Genomic DNA, 25,082 nt, shown 5'->3' with positions numbered 1-25,082 from the left:
GAGGAGACCATAAAGCTGACAATCGCATGTTACGAGAATACTTCTGTATAAATATTATTGACTTTTAAATAAGCTTAGCTTTGTTGCCGAGATTTTTTAAAGTCAGTATTTGAAGTCATGTTACTCTCACTTGGTGCATTAGAAATTCACAATTTTCAATTATTTTTGCAATAAGCACCTTCTATTGTTTATTAATAACACTGCAGTAATCTTAAATAAATGTAAACCTAATTCTCAAATCTGCTTTGTAGCATTAGCTTTATCTCAGATGATAGCACCCTTGCCTTCTAAGACAGGGGCTCCCAAACTTTTTTTTATGCCATGCAGCCCACCAGTAACTGAGGTGTCTGTGGACTCCATGTTGGGAACTTGCTCTAACTAGAACACACAAATCCAAATGCACTCTCCCCATTGCACTGAGTATCTGCTGCCTTTTGGAGGAACGATGAGCCTGAAATAGCAGTCCATGTAAATAAGGTAATTAAGAAGGGATAAGAGATCTTATCTTACTCGGCATATTTGGGCAAAGATGTCAATAGAAGGGTATAATATGCTCACAATTTGTACACCTCTAATCATTTTCCTACAATAAGAATGCTCAAGATTAGAGATTGTTTGTTGTCATTCCTCAGTACACAGTAGTAAAGGAAAACAAAATGATTTTTACTTCGGATCCGATGCAGCATTAAAACAACACACAATTAGCATAAAAAGCCCAATGAATATAAAAGTGATCTTATAAAACACAAGATTGCTATACATCAGGTTAGCTTATATACATAGACTGTACATACTCTGCATAAAGTGTTGCTAGGTGCAGGAGTACCTGTACATTAGGTGACTCTGAAAATAATGATAAAGTGACAAGGTAACTCATAGCAGGAGGAGCTCTTCTCCGTGGCAGCAGGGCATATGAAAACACAATAAGACAGTGATTGTCTGTGTAGGTATGAGGTGTGGAATGCAGCGTAAAGCGGCAGTGCACGGGGTGATGACGGGCACTCAGGAAGCCGTGAAGAGGAGTGGCTGATGTGGGTTTAGTGGTGATAGGGGGTGGTGGGATGGGTTAATGGGTGGAGGTGTTGATCAGCCTGATGACTTCAAGAAATAAACAGGTTTTTGAGTCTGGTGATCCTGGCTGGTGCCAATGATGCATTGGGTAGTTTTAACTACCCATTGTAGGGCCCGGCTGTCTGTCACAGTGCTTTTTCCATACCATACAGTGATGCAGCATGCTAAGATGCTCTCACCTGTGCCTCTGTAGAAGGTTGCAAGTATTAATGTGCATAGTCCAGCCTCAGAAAGTAGAGCTGTTGGCGAGCTTTCTTGACTGTAGATTGAGTGGACGTGTGAGATGTGCAGTAGTAGGAGACTGTGGTGCCGATATGAAGAGGGGTGTGAGAGCAGTGCGAGTATTCCCAAAGTCGATAACCATCTCCTTTGTCTTATTGATAAAGAGATTGCCAATGAGACAAGACAACAGGAGGTTATTTGCCTAGCACCGGGTCTTGAGCTCTTCCACCACCTCTTTGTAGATCATCTTATCAATGTTGGCAATGAGCCCCATCACTGTCGCGTCATCAGTGAACTTGACAATGTTCACTGTGTTTGCACTAGACCCTTGAAGTTCAGGTGACATTTGCGAGCAGAATGTACAGCAGTGGGCTTAGCACACAACCCTAGGGGCACCTGTGTTGAGAATGACGGAGATAAGCCATTGTGCATCCTGAGTCTCTGAGGTCTGTAGGTCAGGAAGTCCAACACCCTGTGGCACAGTGATTTACTTAGACTGAGGAGCAGGAGTTTGTTCACCAAGCTCTGTGGGACAATAGTGCTGGATCCAGAACTAAAATCCAGAAACAGCATTCTGACACGTGTCCTTGTTTTCGAGGTGTGTCAGGACCAGAGGCATAACAGATGCTATTGTAGCCCACCGGTAAGCCTCAGGCTCGCTCAGCTCGCTGTTGTCTAGGGGGAGCAGCCTTTGGCCCTGCCAAACTGGGTAATCAAGTTTGTGTGGATGTTCTGTGATGTACCCCAATACGATTAAATGATTACAATTTATAGATATTACTGGAACTATGTAATTAATAGAGATAAAATATAAAAGGAAAGTAAAAGGCGCCAAACTTGTCAAAGTTCAACCACTTCGTGCACAACAGTTGGAGCTCTAGTAACGGCTCTCTTTCCACCATTCGATTCCCTCTGACCACCTCGACCCGCCGCCTGGGCCAACCACGGTGGTCGACCAGACGCTCCACACGAGTCTGTGTTCATCTCCTCTCCTCGTCAAAGACTCTGGACCTTGGACTCTGGCTCGGGGTCCATCCCGTCGGCCGGCCCACAGCATTGCGTCCACTCTCTTTCTCCCCACCGCGCCTTCTGCCCAAAAACCCGCGCATCACAATAGCTTACAGACACACAAGAAAGAATAACATCTATCCCAATTGGTTAGCAACTGAATACAACTCTCTCTATAACCCAAACAAGCTGCTAGCGAGAGAACTTTCTCAGCAGTTAACATAACAAAGAAGCCATCTTAATTAGCCTACACAGTAACATAAAAGAAGAAACCCCTTATCACTATGGTGAGTGTACAGTGTGGCAGAGCTTTTGATGTGTGCCATTGTCAGCTGTTCAAAGCACTTTAAGATGATAGCATTTGGTCAAGTGCAGAGGCCAGTTCCATATTACCTTAAAATATTGAAGGTAATTCCTATTGAGTCTCTGCCAGCTGTCTGATCAATACCAGTTCTCCACAAATTCCCCACTAGTTACCTCTGTAACTCTACATTCCCATTAACTCCCTCCAGATTCTACCTTTCACCTACATGCTTACAGTGGCCAATTAATCTAATTAATCTCACATCTTTAGGATGTGGGATAAAAATGGGGCACCTGAGAGAAACCCACATGGCATCACCGAGGGAATTTGCAAACAGCTCCAGAGCTCAGGAGTGAACTTCAGTCAGTGGGGCTGTGGGACAGCAGCTCAATTGGCCCTGCCACTGTGCCACTCCTGCACCACCCGGCCAACTTAAGGTGATTCGAACAGGGCTGGGTGATCTAGACATAAGGAGAGACTGAATAGGGCTGTTTTCTGTAGAACAATGGCGGTTGAGAGTGACCTATTTCCCTTGGCAGAAAGGCTAATAGATTGTGGATATAGATCATTGACAAATAATCAAAAAAGAGTTAAAGAAAATTAAATCCTCTTTTTACTTAGCATGGAGCATTGAACTGAATGGCTTCCTTCGGAGCCAAGATCATAAAAAGAAACTGAAGTCTATTGGATAGAAAAAGTGAAGCTGAATTTTCTCCTGGAATTCAATTAGGGAGCCATTGTCTTACAGCGTGTCCATGCTGACTAAAATTCCCACCGAAGCTAGACCCAATTGCCAGCATTTGACCAATAACCCTCTCAGTCTTTCCTATCTATGTACCCATCCAACGGACGGGTTAATCTATTTGTCTTAACCACTGGCAGTTCATTCCACATACTAAACATCCTCTGGGTGAAAAGGCTGTCCCTCAGGTATCTATTAAATCTCTCCCTCCTTCACTTTAAACCTGTTTCTTTTTGATTCTCCAACCCCAGGAAACAGTCTATGCACATTCATCCTATCCATGCCCCTCAGTTTGTTACGAGAGGCCTGGGTGAGGATTGTAAGGACTCAAGGTACAGGAGTATCGGAGACTAGAATCAAGACACAATTTTGATTCTGAAATGAGAATTGGCTTCTTTACTAGATGCTAGACGAGAACCTAATGAAACTAGATGAAAATCCAAATGAGATAGAAATACGAAATGTAATCACAGACTGAAATAAAGTTGAGCTGACGATTGAGCTTTGAACCTGCGTTCAGGTTCTCTTTAAATATCCTAACCTTGGTGCCGAAACATGGCCGCCAATTAGCGGACAGGCCTGAATCTTTAAAGAGTCTGTGCCAGTTATCCATACTCTGGAGAATTGGAGCATTTAAACCCCGAGGGCTGGCCAGGTGTGTATCGTAAAATATTATTTAATACACATCAGAATCAGGTTTATTATCACTGACATATGTCATGACATTTATTCTTTTTTTGGCAACAGTGCCGAGCAAGGCATAAAATGTTGCTAGAAGTTGCAATAATAATAAAAATAAATAGATAATGCAAAAGAGGAATATTGAGGTAAATGTTCATGTGTTCATGGACTGTTTGGAAATCTGATGGATGGTGGAGAGAAAGAAGCTGTTTTTCAAACATTGAATGTGGGTCCTCAGGCTCCTGTACCTTCTCTCTGAAGGTAGGAATGAGAAGAGGGCATGCCCTGGATGGTGACCGTCCTTAATGAAGGATGTTGCCTTCCTGATGGATCGCCTTTTGAAGATGTCTTTGATAGTGGAGAGGATTGTGCCCATAAGGGAGCTGGCCAAGTCTACAACTCTTTACAACCTCTTTCAATCCTACGCATTAGTGCCTTTGGGTGATGCAACTAGTCAGGATGTTTTCTGCCGTACATCTGTACTAACTTGCTAAAGTCTTTGGTGACAATTTAATCTTCTAAACCTCCTAATGAAGAATAGGCACTGCAATGCCTGCTTTGTGATTGCATCAAAATGATAGCTCCTCTGAGATGTTGACATGCAGGAACTTGAAGCTGCTCACCATTTGTACGCTGACCCCTCAATTAGGACTGGCATGTGTTCTCCTAACTTCACCTTCCTGAAGTCCACAATCAATTCTTTGGTCTTGTTGATGTTATTGTTGAAACACCACTCATCTCACTCCTGTATGCCCCCTTGTCACCATCTGAGATTCTGCCAACGACCGTTGTATCATTGGTGAATTTATAGATGGCGTTTGAACTGCGCCTAGCCATACAGTCATGAGTGTAGAGTGAGCAGAGCAGTAGGCTAAGCACATACAGTATGCTTGGGATGCACCCGCGTTGATTGTCAGCGGGAGGAAATGTTGTTACTGATCTGCTCCGACTGCAGTCTCCTGATGAAGAAGTCAAGAATCCAGTTGCAGAGGGAGGTGCAGAACCCAGCTTTGAAATTTGTTGATCAGCACTAAGGGGATGATGGTGTTGAATGCTAAGCTGTATTCGAGAAATCAATGTACAATGTACGCTGTTGTCCAGGTGCTCCAAGGCCGAGTGGAGAGCCAGTGAGATTGTGCACACTCTAGACCTTTATGGCAGTAGGCAACTGCTGCAGGTCCACATCCTTGCTTAGGCAGGAGCTAATTCTAGCCATGACCAACCACTCAAAGCATGTCATCACAGCAGAAGTGAGTGCTACTGGGTGATAGTCAGTCAGGCAGCTCACCCTTCCCTTCTTGGGCACAGGGATGATCGATGCCTTTTTGAAGCAAGTGGGAATCTGACAGTACAGCAGTGAGATGTTGACCATGTCCTTGAATACTCTAGCTGGTTGGTTGGCACAGGTTTTCAATACCCTGCCATGGATTGCATATCATCTGGGCCTGACACCTTATGAAGGTTTGCCTTCTTGAATGACGTTCTGACATCAGTTTCAGAGACAGATATATACCCACAGTTTATCAATAGTATCACCCTTCATTCTCGTGCACTCCAATGGTCAGAGTCTCAATCTCCTCAGCCCCCATTCATGACTCAAATCCCTGAAGTCATGGCCACATTCAATGAATCTCTTCTGCACTATTTTCAGTTGCATAGCACCTTTCCAAGAGCAGGGTGACTAAATTTGAGCCCACAATTCCAAATATCAACATCTTGTACAACTGCAACATAACTTCAAAACTCATGCTTTGACAGATAAGGCAAGGGTGCCAAAAGTCTCCTTTACAAACCACACCCCCCCCCCCTGCCCCGGGTCTATCTGCAACACCATCTTCAGTGACCTGTGTACTCATACTTCTGGGCCCCCCTGTTCTAAAACATTTCCCAGGGCCCCTAGTGTTTACTGCCAATGACCAAAATGCAGCACCTCACACTTATCCAAATTAAACTCCATTCGCCATTCCTTGGCCTACTTACCCAGCAGATTAAGATACCTCTGTATATCCTGATATCCATCTTCACCGTCAACCACTCCAACTATTTTACTGACCCCTGCCTTGTAAATTCCCATTCCAATCATTGATATAGATGACAAGTTAATGCAGAATGGTTTGGAAAGTGAATGCAGGGAATGTCAGTCTGGGAAATGGATTTGCTCAGCGAAGTGATCTATCTAAGGAAGCCTCCAGTTATATTTTAATTCTCACTAATCACTTAAATATTGGGAAAGATAATGTTTCACTCAGCTGCAATTAAACGCAAAAGGAGAGAATGGAGTCGTCTATCACATGCTGCTAATCAGTACCCACCATGATGCCAAGTAGATTGGATATTTGCACCCCAATCACCTCCTGTGGTACCTTGGAGCTCCGTATTGGCTGTGTGTGAGATACTGACTGCGATGCTCAGAAATATGTTGCTGCATTTCCCAAACAGGAAATAACTGTGTTGAAATGATGCAGTGTTGCAATTTACAGAAAGTGCAGGCCAGGGCAATCAATGACTGTGCCATTGCCAGAGTTGACCTTGGGACCCAGCTACAGATACAGTATATGGTCAGAGTTAGTTACACACAAGGCTCTGGAAGAACTCAGAAGGTCGGCCTGCATCTATGGAGTGAAATGAACTCTCAATGTTGAAAAATGAAGGATCTTGAGCTGAAACTTCGATGGTACATTACCCTCCATACAAGCTTCCTGATCTGTTGAGGTCACCCAGCACTTTGTATGTTTCTCCAGATTCCAGTATCTGTAATCCCTTTTCAAAGCTGCTAACATTAGTTAAGTAATACAATGCTTTTATTCTAGGTGCAATGTTTGAGGTCAAAGTGCTGAAGCTTTGGTTGTGAGGCTTTGCAAAGAGGTAGAGCAGACCCAAGAGCAAAGGTAAGCACAGGTAAGACCTTCCAACCTTAGTTACAGTGACTGTTGTGGAAAGTATATTACCACTGCTCCTAACTAACTGCTTTAAGGAACTGGATCCGGAACAGAATCCACTTAAGATCAAGCAGGATGCTGAGAGCATCACAGATATGTGTTTTAGTAAGGTGGTCACACATGAGGTGCAGGCTGCAGGTAGCTGGGTGACCACCAGGAAAAGTCGAAGGAGTGGACAGGGTTTGCAGGATTCCCCTGTGGCCATTCCCTTTGAGAACAAGTATACCATTTTGAAGCAACTAACAATTTACTGGAGGAGCTCAGCGGAGGGACTTGGGCTGGAAGATGTTGCAGAGAGAGGTAAAGTGCGACAGGTTTTTAAAGTCGGTTCACTGGCACCCTGTCCACTTGTCCACTCTGTGGCCGGGAGGGGTCAGTGTACCATGTTTATATGGAGTTTGAGAGGTTGCAGCCCCTATTTGAACACCTGAAAGGACTGCTCCACGGGCTTTAGTTCCACTTCAGCCCCATGCTCCTCATACATGGGCACCCAGATTGGAAGGGGGCGGGTTGCTTGGAGGATCTACTGGCAGGCTTGTTCCTAGGCCTGGTCAAGATGGCTGTTCAAGCGTCCAGGCAGTAGACAGTGGAGGGCTCCGCCCAGGCTGACTGCCTACCCCTCTTCCGGGGATACATTCATGCCTGGATGCCCTGGAAGAGTGAGGATGCATCACGATGGGTACCATGGGGAAATTTCCAGGGAAGTTGGGTCCCCCAGGGAATTGGCTGTTTTATTGACAGTAATAACTATATTTTAATTTGAATTTGTTCACTGTCTTGTAAATACTTGATGTTTGTATTTTGTAGTTTTAAAAAAAAAATGATCCCAGCAGATCAGGTAGCGTCTGTGAGAGGAAAGGAAATGTCAACTTTTCAAGTCAAAACTCTGCACGTGTTCATTGGAGCTTGATACTCTAGTTGGCTTACCGTACGTTGGGCCATTATTTAAAAAAGCTTCCAAATACCTGGAACTATAGACTAATAAGTCTAACATCTATGGTAGGTGAGTTACTGGAAGGGATTCTGAGGATAAAACATAAATGCATTTGGAAGGACAGGAGTTGATTGGGGATAGTCAGCATGCCTCTGTGCATGGGAGATCTTATTTGATTTAAGAATAGGACACAGATGTTCATTCCTTCCACCACTGAGGGAAGTGGCTGCAATGTTTACCATCTACAACCTTCTCTGACAATACCTCCCAAACCTCAATCCTTACCATCAAGGATGACAAGTGTAGCAGGCATGTGGAAACACAGTCTTCTACAGGATCTCCTCCAAGGGAGGGAGGAGAAGATGGCAGCGCGACAGCAGCGCACGCGGCCACTTCGGTGGTGACGTCTGTTATCTGTCAGGTAGGGGACTGTGCACAATTCTGATTTGATGGAGACAGACGTGAGAGTACGGAGGAACATCTGGAAAACTTCTGAAATGCCCGCTTCGCTGCCGCTGCTACTGTGTGGTAACCAGAATCTCCGGGACAGAAAGCCCCGAAATCCTCGGTTTTGCGTGTTTCAGTGGGCGGGGCGAGGTCGAAGGCGCTCGGGAGGCTGTATCAGAGGGGCTGGTCGGAAGCTCGAAGTTTTCGGACGGATGGACTCAGTGTCGGCTGTGGTCGGCTGCTTCCAAGGCATCGGCATGTTGACGGTGCCTGGAGGTTTATGGCAGGGAGTTTCTCCCTTTTGCCGCCGCTATCGGGGACTTTTGAGACTTTATTTACTGTGCGCATGGTTTGTTCTTCATCAAATTATGGTATTGCTTTGCACTGCTGTAACTATATGTTACAATCTTGTGGTTCTGTCAGTGTTAGTCTTTGGTTTGTCCTGTTTTCTGTGATATCACTCCAGAGAAACATTGTATCATTTCTTAATGCATGTATGCATTTCTAAGTGGCAATAAAAGAGGACTGAGTGTTCTCATAATCTAAAACAAAGAGGACTGAGTGTTCTCATAATCTAAAAAACTGATCACCATCATGACTTGGAAATACGTTACGTGTCCTTCATCATTGCTAGCCTGAATCCTGGACTCCCCCCACCGCCCCACAACAGTACTGTGGGAGTACCTTCTCAAGAAGGATGGCTGCAGTTGAAATCGTGGCTTGTCAGCCCTTCCTCAAGGGCAGTTAGGGATGGACAATAAATGGTGGCCTTGCTGGTAATGCACAGATACCCAAAATGAACATAAGAAAAACAGGAATATGGACACCATTATGCCTTTGCACAATGAAAGAGGACACACAATGCCAGATTTTATTACAAATCCAGAACAAGAAACGAGCACAAGTCGGATGCATAAATCAACCAGGTAGAAATTTTCATGTGCAAAGTCACCAAACAGCAATCTTAACCTTTGGTACCATGAACTGATTCACCTTCTCGTTGTCCTATGTGAAAATATTTGGTCAAACAAAGCCTTCCTTTGCCAGGTGCAATAACAGAATCATAGAAGTGTTATGGCAATTATTATGACAAGTGTTATGTCTAACCAATCTTGTAGAGTTTGTCAAGCCACACCGAAGGGTTGCTTCAGTGCACCAAAGGTCCAGTCCTGCCGAAAGGTCTGGGCCCAAAACATCGACAGTACTTGTTTTCACGGATGCTGCCTGGCCTTCTGATTTCCTCCAGCATTTTGTGTGAATTGCTTGGATTTCCAGCATCTGCAGATTTTCTCTTCTTTGTAGAGTTTGTCAAGAGGTTATCAGAAAAATTGAAGAAGGAAAGCCAGTGGATGTTGTCGAAATGGACTTTAGCTAGGCCTTTGACAAAGTACCACATAGGAGGTAGGTCAGGAAGCTTTAGTTATTTGGTATTCAGGATGAGGTAGTAAATTGGAGTCGACATTGGCTTCATGGGAGAAGCGAGAAAGTGGTAGTAAGTGCTAGTTTCTCTGACTGGAGACCTGTGACTGTGGTCAAGATGCAGGTCGATGGGACTAGGCAGATTAGTGGTTTGGCATGAACTAGCTGGACCAAAGGACATGTTTCTATGCTGTGTGCTCTACGACTCTGGGTGGGCATTGAACCTATTATTTCTATGCAGGCAGAAAGCAGCAGCATTGAGTTGAATTTGAAATCTAATGTTAAACCACAAAGGAGTTGAATCTTGATAATGATGGAGACCCAAGACTGATGCAAACAATTTGGACATTACAGAATAGAAAACCTTTCAGTTTGAAAGAATATCTAGAATAATGGTGCATAAAGTTATCTACTTGTATCTTCCCCTGCTTTTAGCTCATCAGCTTTGATTTCATTGAGCAGTGCAATGGTGCAGCTGATAGTGTTGCTGCCTCACAGCTTCTGTGACCCAGGTTCAGTCCTGTTTCTCACATCCTGTCCGTGTGGAGTGTGCACAGTCTCCCTGCAACTGTGTACGTTTCCACCGCATAAACTGTTTTCTTTCCACATCCAAAAAAAAGTAATGTGTTTAGTCAGATAGTAGCTACCTGTGTGTGGTCGAGTGGGAAAATCACATTGTCATTGGTGTGTGCTGTAAGTGAGTGGTAGAATCTGAGGGTGTGGGGGAGGAGATGGGAATATGAGAGAATAAAATAGTGTAAGGGGGAATTAGAGTAAGTAGGGTGCTTGGTGTTCAGTGTGCACTCAATGAGCCCAAGAGCTTCTTCCTGTGCGATATCTCACTATGACTCCATGTATATAAATTGTCCCTAGTGTGCAGCTGAGCAGTAGAATCTCAGAGAGTTGATGGCTATGCGCAGAGAATAAAATGGGAGTAGGAGTGATATAAGTGGATGGGTTTTGCTCAGCACAGACTCAGTGAGCCATAAGATCATAAGACCATAAGATATAGGAGCAGAATTAGGCCATTTGGCCCATCGAGCCTGCTCCACTGTTTCATTATGGCTGATCCAATTTTCCTCTCAGCCCCGATCTCCTCCCTTCCCCTTGTATCTCTTCATGCCCTGACTAATCAAGAATCTATCAGCCTCTGTCTTAGATATACCAAATTACTTGGCTTCCACAGCCACCTTAGGCAATGAATTCCAGACTCACCACTGTCTGGCTAAAGAAATTCCTCCTCATCTCTGTTCTACCAATATTCTGCAATATTTCAAATTCCTCCTCATCTCTGTTCTACCAATATTCTGCAATATTTCAAATTCCTCCTCATCTCTGTTCTACCAATATTCTGCAATATTTCAAATTCCTCCTCATCTCTGTTCTACCAATTTTCTGTAATATTTCAAATTCCTCCTCATCTCTGTTCTACCAATATTCTGCAATATTTCAAATTCCTCCTCATCTCTGTTCTACCAATATTCTGCAATATTTCAAATTCCTCCTCTCTCTGTTCTAAATGGGCTTCCCTCTATTCTGAAGCTCAGTCCTCTGGTCTTAGACTCCCCCACCATAGGAAACATCCTCTCCAAATCTACTCTGTCGATACCTTTTAACAAGCCAAAGAGGGTTTTTTTCCATGTTATATAACTCTATTCTCTATAAGTATTATCAGATCAATTTGAGCAACGGATCACAAAAGTGGCCCTAGTAGGACAATTGATGATTACTGATTTTTTAGGGGGATTAAGAGAGAAAAAAAGTGGCAGAGAGATTTAGGTATGGAATGCAAGTACCTAGGACTCAAAGCAAGTAAAAGCTAATGATAGAGTGCCTAAATTCCTGAGACTGCCTTTTGGGAAATTTGATCATCTGGCTGTCCTCTTCAGTATGTGCATAACAGGCAGAGGCTAAAGAGCAAGATACTTCAGGTAAGGACAACAAAGAGGTGGTTGTGGGAGGCAAAGAAATAGCCAGTGGACTGGGCCATGTTCAGTGATTCAGAGGATCAGAATGAAGGTGCATAAAAGTTGCTGGTGAACGCAGCAGGCCAGGCAACATCTCTAGGAAGAGGTATAGTCGACGTTTTGGGTCGAGACCCTACGTCAGGACTAACTGAAAGAAGAGATAGTAAGAGATTTGAAAGTGGGAGGGGGAGGGGGAGATCCGAAATGATAGGAGAAGACAGGAGGGGGAGGGATGGAGCCAAGAGCTGGACAGTTGATTGGCAAAAGGGATATGAGAGGATCATGGGACAGGAGGCCCAGGGAGAAAGAAAAGTGGGGGGGGGAAGCCCAGAGGATGGGCAAGGGGTATAGTGAGAGGGACTGAGGGAGAAAAAGAAGAGAGAGAATGTGTGTATATAAATAAATAAATAACAGATGGGGTACGAGGGGGAGGTGGGGCATTAGCGTAAGTTTGAGAAGTCAATGTTCATGCCATCAGGTTGGAGGCTACCCAGACGGAATATAAGGTGTTGTTCCTCCAACCTGAGTGTGGCTTCATCTACCCGGAGGCTGGTGGGGTGGTAGGTGAGAACAAGGAGAACCCTATTCCTAGTGGGGTGGCGGGAGGATGGACACCTACGCTCTGTCCGCCAGAGAAAGCAGGATCTCCCAGTGGCCACGCATTTTAATTCCACGTCCCATTCCCATTCTGATATGTCTATCCACGGCCTCCTCTACTGTAAAGATGAAGCCACACTCAGGCTGGAGGAACAACACCTTATATTCCGTCTGGGTAGCCTCCAACCTGATGGCATGAACATTGACTTCTCAAACTTCCGCTAATGCCCCACCTCTCCCTCGTAACCCATCTGTTATTTATTTATTTATATACACATATTCTTTTTCTCTCTCTCCTTTTTCTCCCTCAGTCCCTCTCACTATACCCCTTGCCCATCCTCTGGGCTTTCCCCCCCACTTTTCTTTCTCCCTAGGCCTCCCGTCCCATGATTCTCTCATATCCCTCTTGCCAATCAACTGTTCAGCTCTTGGCTCCATCCCTCCCCCTCCTGTCTTCTCCTATCATTTCAGATCTCCCCCTCCCCCTCCCACTTTCAAATCTCTTACTAGCTCTTCTTTCAGTTAATCCTGATGAAGGGTCTCGGCCCGAAACGTAGACTGTACCTCTTCCTAGAGATGCTGCCTGGCCTGCTGCGTTCACCAGCAACTTTGATGTGTGTTGCTTGAAATTCCAGCATCTGCAGATTTCCTCGTGTTTCAGAATGAATATGCCATGGTTGTCACAGACTATTTAAAGAGACGTGGATGAGAGTGTCCCCACAAAATCATTCAGATTCTTCCCCAATCAGAAGCCCCGGATGAACCAAGAAGATTCGTTATCTGCTGACGTTCAGGTCTGGCGAGCAAGGAGAGTACAAGATGTCCAGGTATGACCTCTGGAAAACCACCTCATGTGCAAAGTGGCAATTCCAGACCAAACTTGAATCACAGAAGGATGCTCGACAGCTGTGACAGGGCTTGAATGCTGTCACCCTCCTACAAAGCAAAATCAAGTGACACAAGGTTTGCTCCCAGATAAGCTCAATGCTTTTTATCTTCGCTTTGACTGATAAAACCATGGGGGCATCTTCATGAACTCTCACAGATCCCCAGTGACCCTGTGACCTCACTTACTGAGGCTAACATGAGAGCATCCTTCAGAAGGGTGAACCCACGGAAAGCATCCGGCCCAGACGGTGTACCTAGCTGAGTACTCAAGGCCTGTGCTAATTAACTGGCTGGAGTGGTACTGACATCTTTAACCTTTCGTTTCAACAGTCTGAGGTGCCCACCTGCTTCGAGCAGGCTTCAGTCTTACCAGTGCTCAAGAAGAACATGGTGACCTGCCTCAATAACTACCATCCAGTAGCACTTACATCCACTGTGATGAAGTGCTTTGAGAGGTTGGTGATGAAACATATCAACTCCTGAATGAGGTGTGACTGGGATCCGCTCCAATTTGCAAACCATCAGAACAGTTTAACAGCAAATACCATTTCATTGGCTCTTCACTCAGACCTGGAATGTCTGGACAGCGAAGATGCATACATCAGGATGCTCTTCATTGACTACAGTTTAGCATTCAACACTACCATTCCCACAGAATCCATAAGCTCAATACCTCCTTGTGCAACTGGATTACCTCACTAGCCATTGGCCCCCAGGTCCCTCTCTCCCCCCAATGACCCACAACAAGAACATTGGCCACAAAATCCCCCTCTCCCCCCACGAAACACAACAAGAACATTGGCCCCCAAATTCCCCTCTCCCCCAGTCAGTTCGTACTGGCACCAACATCTCCTCGATAATCACCATCAGCGTAGGTGTGCCACCAGGCTGTGTGCTTAGCTCCCTGCTCTACACGCTTTACACTTATGACTGAGGCTAAGCACAGCTCCAATGCCACATTTAAGTTTGTTGATGATACCACTGCCATTGGCCGACTCAAAGGTGGTGACAAATCAGCATATAGGAGGGAGATTGAAAATCTGGTTGAGTGGAGCCACAACAACGACCTCTCACTTGGCATCAGCCAAATCAAAGAGCTGATTATTGATTACAGGAGGAGGAAACCGGTGGGGGGGGGGGGGTCCATGAGCCAGTCCTCATCAGGGGATCAGATTAAATTCCTTGACATTATCAGTTTGGAGGATGTGCCCTGGAACCAGCATGTAGGTGTCATTGCAAAGAAGGCACGACAGCGCCTCTACTTTCTTAGATGTTTGCATGCCATCTAAAACTTTGGCAGACTTCTACAGATGCACGTTGGAGAGTATCCTGACTGGTTGCATCACAGCCTGGTACAGAAACACACCAGGAAGCCCAGGCCATTACTGGAGCAAACTTGGATCCAACTCAAAGTGGCAGACACAAGGCAGAGTCGAGGTGTCAGGGCCCAAGCCTGAGAATGAGGATCAAGCTGATGTTTGACCGATTTAAGCACCAGGCCAGATTGGAAAGGGTTGGGTATGGGCCGAATCAAGGTGGCAGGTCCTGGGCCCAAGAGTGTATTAAAGTGGCAGGGCCCTGCTCTGAGAGCGAGGATTGTCCCACTCTCTGGCCAATTTATGGATTGGGCCAGATTGAAAAAGGTCATGGTGTCAGGGCCGGAGGAGAGGGATGGGCTGGTGTTCAGCAAAGTCTACTCGTCTCTGCACTGAACTCAGGCTGTGGCCTAGAACTAACGGCTTCCTGGATCAACTGCGACTGTCTTCGTGGCTGTGGACTCACTTTCTTGAATTCAGTTCTGAATGTTGTTTGCTTACTTTTATTGTTTGCATGACTTGTTTTTTGTTTACCCCCGCACACTGGGTGTTTGGCGGTCTTCTTTTTGAATGGGTTCTATTGAGCTTCTCTGTTTTGTGGCTGCCTGTAAGCAGCTGAATCTCAAGGTTGTGTATACCGTGATAATAAAGGTACATTTGAACTTGTTTGAGTGGAAGTGCCTACAAAACCTTATGGATACTGCCCCGCCTATCACAAAAAAGCACCTTCCTACCATTGAGCACATCTATAAGGAGCGTGGCCATAAGAAAGCAGCGTTCATCTCCAAGGATCCCCACTCCCCATCCAGTCCATGCTCTGTTTGCACTGCTACTCCTGATGAGGTATAGGAGCCTTTGGTTCCGCACCACCAGGTTCAGTAATAGTTATTACCCTTCAACCACCAGACTTCTAAACCAGTGTGGATAACTTCACTCAGCTCAACACTGAACCGATTCCACAACCTATGGAAACAACAGGAATTCTGCAGATGCTGGAAATTCAAGCAACATACATCAAAGTTGCTGGTGAACACAGCAGGCCAAGCAGCATCTATAGGAAGAGGCGCAGTCGACGTGTCAGGACGAAGGGTTTCGGCCTGAAACGTCGACTGCGCCTCTTCCTATAGATGCTGCTTGGCCTGCTGCGTTCACCAGCAACTTTGATGTATGTTGCCACAACCTATGGACCCACTTTCAGGTACTCTGCACCTCATGTTCTTAATATTATTTACGGTGCATTCCAGTTAATTGGGGCAGCAGTTTATTTGGGACAACTCTTAAAGAACAAAAACTAATCGAGAAAATAACCTGGATTTCCTTCATTCATTTGGGACACCAGGCTGCTTAATTGGGACTGGAGACTGTTGTCAAACAGTTTCTAACTCGCGCCAGCCGCATGCATTTGTCTGGCTGTTAGACACAGCACCATGCTTAAAGAGTACAGTTTTCAAATGGCCTCAGCTGCATGTGCTTGTGTTCAAAAGCATTGATTTTTGTCACTATTAATTTGGAAAAATAAGTAGTTAGTCAATTCTGAACTGTTTTGCTCTCTGTGGTTTGAAGCATTGAAGCTTAGAGATGCCAGAAACAGCTAGGAGTGAAAATTAAATTATTTTACTCCTTCAACAGGTTAGGATCTACAAAGAATTTGAAGGTATTGATGATCATCTTGAATGTTATAATAAAAATGAAGATTTGGAGGATGCAATGATCAAAAACATTGTATGAAGGCAGTCCATTACCTGCACGAGGTGTCTGCGCTGATTTTGTTCATTTAGTGTCAATCAAAAGCATATGGCAACATACACTGGATGAATTCTTTCATCAATAACTATTATGAACTAATACACTGTTTTTAGCACTGAGCGGTTTTCTAACTTGTTCTGCATTTTATTTAAATACGTGATTTGTTACTCAGTTAAACAGTGGTTTGTGTTTTTTATCCCTAGTTTAGCTACTTCGATGAAACTTCAGCTAATTGGGCAGCCACTTAACTGGGCCAAAATGTACTTGTCCCGATGTGCCCAATTAACCGGAATTCACTGTGTTAACTCATTTACTATACTTTGTGTATTTGCACATGTTTCTTCTTTTACACATTGGTTGATTGTCAATATTTGTTTGTTTATGTAGATTTTCACCGATTCTATAGTATTTCTTTGTTCTACTGTGAATGCCCACAAGAAAGTGAATCTCAGGATAATATAGTGATAATTATCTTATTTTGTACTTTGAACTTTGAAATTTGGGGACAAAGAAGCAACGAGACAGGAGAACAGCAGAGACCTCAGAGGTTTGTGGTATCAGGAATATAACAAAACCATAAGACCATAAGACAAAGGAGCAGAAGTCGGCCATTCAGCCCATCGAGTCTGCTCCGCCATTTTATCATGAGCTGATACATTCTCCCATTTAGTCCCACTCCCCCGCCTTCTCACCATAACCTTTGATGCCCTGGCTACTCAGATACCTATCAATCTCTGCCTTAAATACACCCGATGACTTGGCCTCCACTGCTGCCCGTGGTAACAAATTCTATAGATTCACCACTCTCTGGCTAAAAAAATTTCTTCGCATCTCTTTTCTGAATGGGCGCCCTTCAATCCTTAAGTCATACCATCTCGTACAATACTCCCTCATCATGGGAAACAACTTTGCCACATCCACTCTGTCCATGCCTTTCAACATTCAAAATGTTTCTATTTCATTCTTCTAAACTCCAAGGAATACAGTCCAAGAGTGGACAAATGTTCCTCATATGTTAACCCTCTCATTCCCAGAATCATTCTAGTGAATCTTCTCTGTACCCTCTCCGACGTCAGCATATCCCTTCTTAAATAAGGAGACCAAAACTGCCCACAGTATTTCAAGTGAGGTCTCACCAGCACCTCATTCCCTCATGCAAAAAAAAATGCCATTTAATAATCACAGCCAAAATGTGAAAGCAGTAAATGCACCCTGTGAATATTTCAACATTTGTATATGGAGGAATTTAAGGTGGGTGGTTATATGGGAGGCAGAGTCTGAGGGTCGGCACAACAATGTGGGCCGAGGGGCCTGTACTGTGCTGTACTATTCTATTCTTCTATTCTATTGCATCAGCCTGAACATCAAAAAAGATTAGATAAGATTAGCTTTTGATTTGTCACGTGTACATAGAAACATCGTAACATACAATGAAATCTGTTGTTTGCATCAAATCAAATCAGCTAGGATTGTTCTGGGCCGCTCGCAAACGTCACCACACCACACTGTGAGTGTCAACATGGCATGCCCACAACTCACTAACCCTAATCCTACATGTTTGGAATGTGGGAGGAAACTGGAGCACCTGGAGGAAACCCATGCAGTCACTGGGAGAATATCCAAGCCCTTTACAGACAGTCGCAATCTTACAGCTCTAAAGCATCAATAACTATTAGGAACTAATACACTGTTTTTAGCACTGAGCGGTTTTCTAACTTGTTCTGTATTTCATTTAAATACATGATTTGTTACTCAGTTATACAGTAGTTTGTCTTTTTTTATCCCTAGTTTAGCTACTTCTATGAAACTTCCAAGCATTTTCTAAAAAAAAGTTAGATAGACCCTGGAAATCTGAAATTTAAAAAAAAATAAGAAATTGCGTGTAAAACTGAGCAGGTCAGACAGTTTACTTAGAAAGAGAAACAGTAGCCACAGATGTTGTCTGACCTGCTGTATTCTTCTGTCATTTTCTGTTTTGAATTTGTTATCAGCCTGGACTGGTCTCTGAAATGGAACTTGAACATTTGACTAGACAAGACGCAGCCACTGAGCCAGAAACTTACTTCCAAAGTATCAGACCTTGCTGTAAGGAAGGGAAAATACGAATCAAGCTGCACAGCTTCTAAACAAACTTACCTTTGAGGGAATCTTCAGTGGTTATCAGGGGGATCTAGTCAAAATTGAGGACTCCAGCAGTGTGTGTGGATAGGCTAGATGACTTTGTCTTGGAATGATGCTCTCTGTAAATAAAAGAAGCACAGGTAAAGAAACACATGGCTCTTAACTTTGAGAGAGAACTAACGTCAAGGAAATATTCAGGCTCATTCACTGGTGAGAAAGGTTAATTCACTAGGTTGATTAAACAAACAAGATGCAATCTCAACAGATACATAAATAACATATTTAAAATGAATATACAGTATATTTTTGTCGAGTTTGTCAGGAGAGGGCAGAGGATTTTCATAGAGATGGTTTACCTTTTGCTACCCCGCCAGGGAACACGTCAAAATCATTCAGCTTGTCCGTGTTCTGTTTAAGTGCCACCAATTTATAATCGCCCGGTGAATGGCTCCACACCGACTGTTGACCTTGCACATTTCTTGTTGGAGCAATGAGCTGACACACAGAAAATTAGGGGAAGTAGATGAGGGGAAATCCCCAGAGACTTGGCTCTAAAGAAAGTCTGGCCAAGGAGAACCCATTCCCATCTAGTCAATTACTGTAAAAGCAGAGGATATCTAGAAAAGCCCATCCATACAACTTGTACTGTTGGAAATATATCAGCTGGCAGATTGGTGATCTCTTTGACAATGTCACAACTTCCTGATATGTTTATAAGCAATGTACTGTGTTGCAATATTCCCCAGAGGAAGATTACAAAGGAAATCAGTTTTTTTTTGAGGTGACATTTGAGAAATAAATACATGACAAAAGGAAGGACTTCGCTAGATTTTGATGAATCACGATATGGAATATTAATGTTTACCAGATAAGGTGGCCTCAGTTTAATGCCCAGTTTAGAAAGTGACAAGACGTGAATTGTTCATTGTGTTCCTGGAAACAAAGTGTTCAGGAAAGATAGGGGGAGAAAGGGAAAAAAGGTGTTGTGTTATTTGTTAAAGATAGTAGTGCATACTTGGGGAGGAAATATGGCATAAAGAGTCAGAGATAGTTTAAGGTTATTGGCTTTGACATAAACAGGATTTAAAAGGCATGAAAATTAGCTCTTTTTTGTAGCCACAGCTAGAAAGGCAGACAGGCTTATTCTGCGTTGAATCTCAAGACCATGTCCTCAGTTGGAGGGAGAATTGAACCCATGATGGAGCTGGCTGACTCCACCGCTCTCTGCAGCCTCTTGCATTCCTGTGCATTTGAGTTTCCATAGAATTTATCCGTTATTGCTAAGGGGTGACGGGGTGCAGATTCGTCTCTACCAAAGGAGGCATAAGGCACCCCTTCCCTCCGCTGGCCTGCAGGTCACCCGTGGGTAAGGTGTTATCTGCTTAGCCCCTGATCAGGGTCATGTGAAGCCATGAGAGCAGGTAGTGGATGGTCAGATGAGCAGCTGGTGCAGATCACCACTGACACCAGGCAGCCAGTTTCTGAAGATTATTGATAATGGCTGAGGTCACTCGTCTTGTAAAGACACTGCCCAGAAGCAGGCAATGGCAAACCACTCTGCAGAAAAAATTGCCAAGAACAATCATGGTCAAAGACCATGATCACCCATGTCATATGACATGGCACATAATTGTGATGATGAAAGCTGAGAAGCAATAGAGGGAATATTAGTGCCCTGGTGAGTGTACTCTACAGTTTTTCAAAAGTAGGAGAGATACAGAGATGAAACAAATGACAGAGAAGAGCAAGAACTATACAATGAAGAAATTTCATTGTAGCTCTTTAAATGAGGATCATAATAGTATTAAGAACAGTGTGGGTGAAGAGTTTCTAAAATGTCTTAAGAATAATTACCCAGAGCAATATATTCCTGGTCCTATGAAGAAAAAGGGTTTGCTGGATCTGATTCTGGGGAGTGAGGTGGGTCAAGCTCACTAAGTTTTGATCAGAAATAATTGAAAATTACTCAATTGTTCAAAATCTCCAGGTAAGATGGTGGCACGTTCGGAAGCAGCAGCCTCTTGGGGACCAAACAAAGGTGTTTTTTTCTTTGTTAAATGTCTTTTTTATTTATGATCGCAAGACAATGCTGGACTCCAAGAACTTTAGGTACTGAAGGTCTGCCCCATCAGTGAACTACTCATCGGCAGAGGAGCTGGACTGGGTGCAGACCATGTTACTGCCTGATACACGAAGCATTGGAGGCAACAGAGTTGGTGCGGTGCAATCGTGGGTGATTTCCTTGGATGTTTCTCTTGTGATCCAGGAGAGGAGATACTGGAGGTGGTGTAGCATGGTGTCCTTGCTTGGCTGGGGGCTGGTCTCTCCTGTCGGTGGAATGACAGGCTGGATTGCCTGCATATGCACTCTGCCAGGAACTGCACCATCAGCTTGTGGTATGTGTTGCCCAGAGACGTGGACTATATTTATTTATTTTGCATGACTATGTATTTTTGCTCACTATTTTGAATGGGCTGTGTATGTTCTGAATTTGAAACAGAAGGAAGAATAAGACTGGTAACTGCCTAAGGCTAGTCAGTTCCACTTCAGGGACGGAAATGGGTTTAGAAACATTAATCTGGTTCAAAATCTTTTACTTTTACCTCACTTTTTTTGGTAATATACAGTATTTCTGTTTTGCACATTAAAAAAAATCTATTCGATATATGTAATTGATTTACTTGTTTATTTATTATTATTATATTATTTTTTTCTCTCCTAGATTATGTATTGCATTGAACTGCTGCTTCTAAATTAACAAATTTCGCGTCAGATGTCGGCGATAATATACCTGATTCTGATTCTGAAATTGATAGTCTAGAAGAAAATAAGGCAAGACAGCACGGAGGTCCTGAGAACAAATCACGTTGAACCAACTTGTTAAGATGTTTTGATAAGGTAACAGATAGGATTGATGAGGGTAGTGCAGTTGATATGTATATGGACTTTGAAAAGACTTTGGTAAGGTGCCACATAACAGATTTATCTGCAAAGCTGATGCACACAACGTTAAAATAACAAAGGAATGACGAACTTAGAGTTAACCAACTGACAAATAACGGAGAATTATAGTCATAAACATAAGAGGTTCAGCAGACACAGGAAATGCGGAGCAACACATACAAAATGCTGGAGGAACTCAACAGGTCAGGCAGCACCCACAGGGAGGAATGAGTCAATATTTCAGGCTGAGACCCTTCAAAAGGTGTACATTTTACAGACTGGAGTAAGGTGAACTCTCGAAGTAATTGGAGCTAAGGCCATTGCTTATATTGAGCTTCGTTAATGAATTAAAATTGAGAGTGCAAGCCACAGATGAAGAGGGTAATGGTAGTTTGCAGCAGGATATAAACAAACTGGTGTGATGGGCTTGTTGCATGGCAGGTGGCATTTAATGCAGAGGAATATAAAGTGATGCATTTAGATAAGGAGAATTAGATGCAAGGTAGAATAAAGGATATCGTTCTAAAGGGGTGCAGGAGCAGAGCGATCTAGGAGAATGGGTGCACAAGTCATTGACGGTGGCAGGGAAGCTTGAGAAAATGGTTAATCGGACATACATGACAGTGAGTTTTATCAATAGGACATAAGAGTGTAAGTGCTGAGAAGTGTTGCCGCACCTTTATAAAATGTTAGTCTGGCCTTGGCTAGAGCATTGTGTTCATTGCTACTTTCTTCATTATTGGAAGGATATAAAGGCATTAGAGGGAAGTCATAAAAGAGTTGCAAGAATGGTCCCTAGGTTGAGGGACTACATTTACAAGGAATGATGGGAGAGGTTGGGACTGTTTTCTTTGGTGAGAAAAGATTTGACAGAAGTATATAAATTAATGAGGGTCCGGACAGAGTGTGGGTCTGAAGGCTGTTCCCCTTAGTGGAGGCATTGAGGATGAACAAAATATAAACAAGACCCTTTGAGCCTGGTTCAACACAAAATCTAATGGCTGTCCCTTTACGTTGAAGCTTTACAATTTAGATCCCCATATCGTCTTATTTCCCTGTTGTCCAAAGATCTCTCAGTCCCAGCATTGAATGTACTCAATAAACTGAGCACCCATGACTTTCTGGGTTACTGAATTTATGAAATTTCCCTTCAAGTGTGTGAACACTTTGTTTCAATCTCAGAAATTTGTCAGGGAAATTGCTGCAGTTGGCAATCAGAGTCTATTTACAGCAGCAAACAATACTTTAAACAACAGACTTTTCATTGTTTAGTTGGAGGAAATCCTAACTCATCCATTAATGGATGATTCTAACAGGATATCTGATGGCAAGGCGAAGGTGACTATCGTTAGTGTCTTCCGCAATTGATTTCCCGGTTGTAAGTCATTTCAGCTCCCCTCCCCATTCTACAATGACCTAACTTCGCCCAGTGTCAGAGTGAGAAAACCGGCACCTCATGTTCCACCTGGATAGTCTACAACTTAATAGCATGAGTAATGAATTCTCTAATTTCTGGTAACCTGCAGCCCCTGTTCCTTTCTCTCTCCTACTGACCCACCTAGGTCCTCTTGCACACCCCTTTCTTTCCAAATCACCCACTACTGCACCCTTGCATCGCCCCATCCCACTGTTTCCTTGTCCTTTTCAGATCCAACATCTGCTTCTATCTGCCCATCAGCCACTCAGTCCCCAAACCCATCCCTTCCCTCCCATTCCTATTCACCCAGCAACCGTCTCTTCCCTGGTTCCATTCATCACCTTCCTTCCTTATAATTGTTTAATTCCACTTTCAACCCGTTAGAAAATAAAGCACTCTCTCTCAACATGGGATAAGTTTGTAACAACACTCAGGAATGAGCTGATCAGTGGCAAGTGAGATTGGTAAGTCACAACTGCCAGAGCTAACTACCTCTAATGTGTGAGAGTGTAGCATTGCCATCAATGAGTCCATTACCATCAATATCCTGGGGTCACCGTTGACTACAAGCTCAGCCAGATCACACACACAAATTCAATGACATCCAGAGCGAGTCAGTTACAGTAAGTAGCTTACCTCCTGAATCCCCAAAACTTTCCACCATCCCTGAGGCACAACTCCAGAGCTCAGGAGTACAGAGCAATCTTTACTTGCCTTGGAACAGTACCAGTGACCCAGGTTTGATTCCTATCGCCAGGGCCGGATTTAGTGGGGCCGGGGCACCTGGGCTGGAGGCCCTGATGGGCCCCTGCTGACACCGTAAAATGCTGCTGTACCAAGCAAAAAAAGGCAAGGACAAGAGCAAAGGTTGTACTGGTCTAAATATCAAAGCTGTGGACCAGGACATTGGTTTAGGCTATAAACTTACAGGCCTTAAGAGGGAGGACAGAAAGTAATGCAGGTTCTTAGTTTGAAGGACAGCAACTAAAGCACTCAAAAATTGACCTAGGCTTAGTTGGCTTAGTAAAGTTATGAGGGAGACGAAGTATGATGTACCCAATCTTAAATCTTTATTTAGCTATTGCTGCACATACAATAGGCCTTATTTCCCAAACAATGCCAAAGCATTTTTACCTCGGTATTTTTCTCAACCGTGTGTTCTGAGAAGGTAAAACGGAAATGAGAGACAAAAAGGCCAAGAGAGATGGCACTATGGCAAACTAGGAAACTCGACAATACTCCAACAATCTTTCTGAAAAATGAGATCTCGCACATACTAACCTACTGCTGTGCTGTGAGGCTTGCAGAGTAAAGACCACTTATTACTTACTAGGTTTGTAAACAGTCAACTATTAGCCTATTGCCACAAAAACAGGAACAGCACTGACACACAAGCCTAGATATTTACAAAGTCAGATGCTTTTTTTCCCCCAAAATTAAAATTAAAGCCTAGTTCTTCTGGATTTCTTCACAGCAAAGTCCTTGATCAGATCACTAAAATCCAGTTTCCGAACAAGATCACTTTCAAGTGACATCAGAGTAAGATGATTCAGCCTGTCCTGTCCCATTGTTGACTTGAGCCTATTCTTCACTAGCTTGAGCTTGGCGAAAGATCGCTCACCACTTGCACTTGTGACAAGGAGAGTCAGGTAAAGCCTCAAAGCAATGCTCACATTTGTGGAGATGACCCGCAAGTTTTTTTTTCTCTCTGAGGAAGCCTAAAAGCTCTGTTGCGGATGAAATATCTTTGTCACTTACAAATTCCCTGAAATGGACAATCTCATCCACAAAGTCTAACTCCAGGTCAGCTGAGTATGTCTTTTGGAGATCAGATGCTCTCTTGCACAGATCTTGTACAGAGAGAGAAGTAGGGTTGCCAACTTTCTCACTCCCAAATAAGGGACAAAAGTAGCAGTCAAATACGGGACACTTGTGAAAGACTACCATGACCATGAAGCCTTGTGCGGGCAGCTGTGTGCGCATGCGTAACATGCGCATATGTGACGTGTGCATACGCGTACGTGCCGATTATTTTCCCGCAAATCAGTTTTGGCTTAATCTTCCCAACTACTCTGTACATTCATTATTTCTACTTTATATAGGCTGTGTATTTATCATATCATCCCTGCTTTTACTATATGTTAGTGTTATTTTAGGTTTTATGTGTTATTTGGTGTGATTTGGTAGGTAATTTTTTGGGTCTGGGAACGCTCAAAAATTTTTTCCATATAAACTAATGGTAATTGCTTCTGCGCTTTACGCCATTTTGGCACGAAAGGTTTTATAGGAACGCTCTACCTTAGCGGGGGAAGTACGGGAC

The 25,082-nt window shown here is 43.7% G+C and overlaps 1 protein-coding gene across 1 annotated transcript in view; it reads right to left on the bottom strand.

Annotated features, from left to right (window-relative positions):
• The window catches only part of fut7 (fucosyltransferase 7), a 114,804-nt gene extending 95,734 nt beyond the window's left edge, over window positions 1-19,070 (bottom strand). Inside the window, exons 1-2 of the mRNA XM_063074171.1 lie at window positions 18,759-19,070; window positions 18,418-18,521 (exon numbers count right to left, since the gene is read on the bottom strand). The gene's annotated coding sequence lies outside the window, so the exon portion shown is untranslated. The remainder of the gene's footprint in view (window positions 1-18,417; window positions 18,522-18,758) is intronic.
• Between the last annotated feature and the right edge of the window lie 6,012 nt (window positions 19,071-25,082).

The sequence above is a fragment of the Mobula hypostoma genome, chromosome 21 (assembly GCF_963921235.1).
Source record: "Mobula hypostoma chromosome 21, sMobHyp1.1, whole genome shotgun sequence".
Classification (NCBI taxonomy): domain Eukaryota; kingdom Metazoa; phylum Chordata; class Chondrichthyes; order Myliobatiformes; family Myliobatidae; genus Mobula; species Mobula hypostoma.
This window is presented reverse-complemented; position numbering and strand designations above follow the sequence as displayed.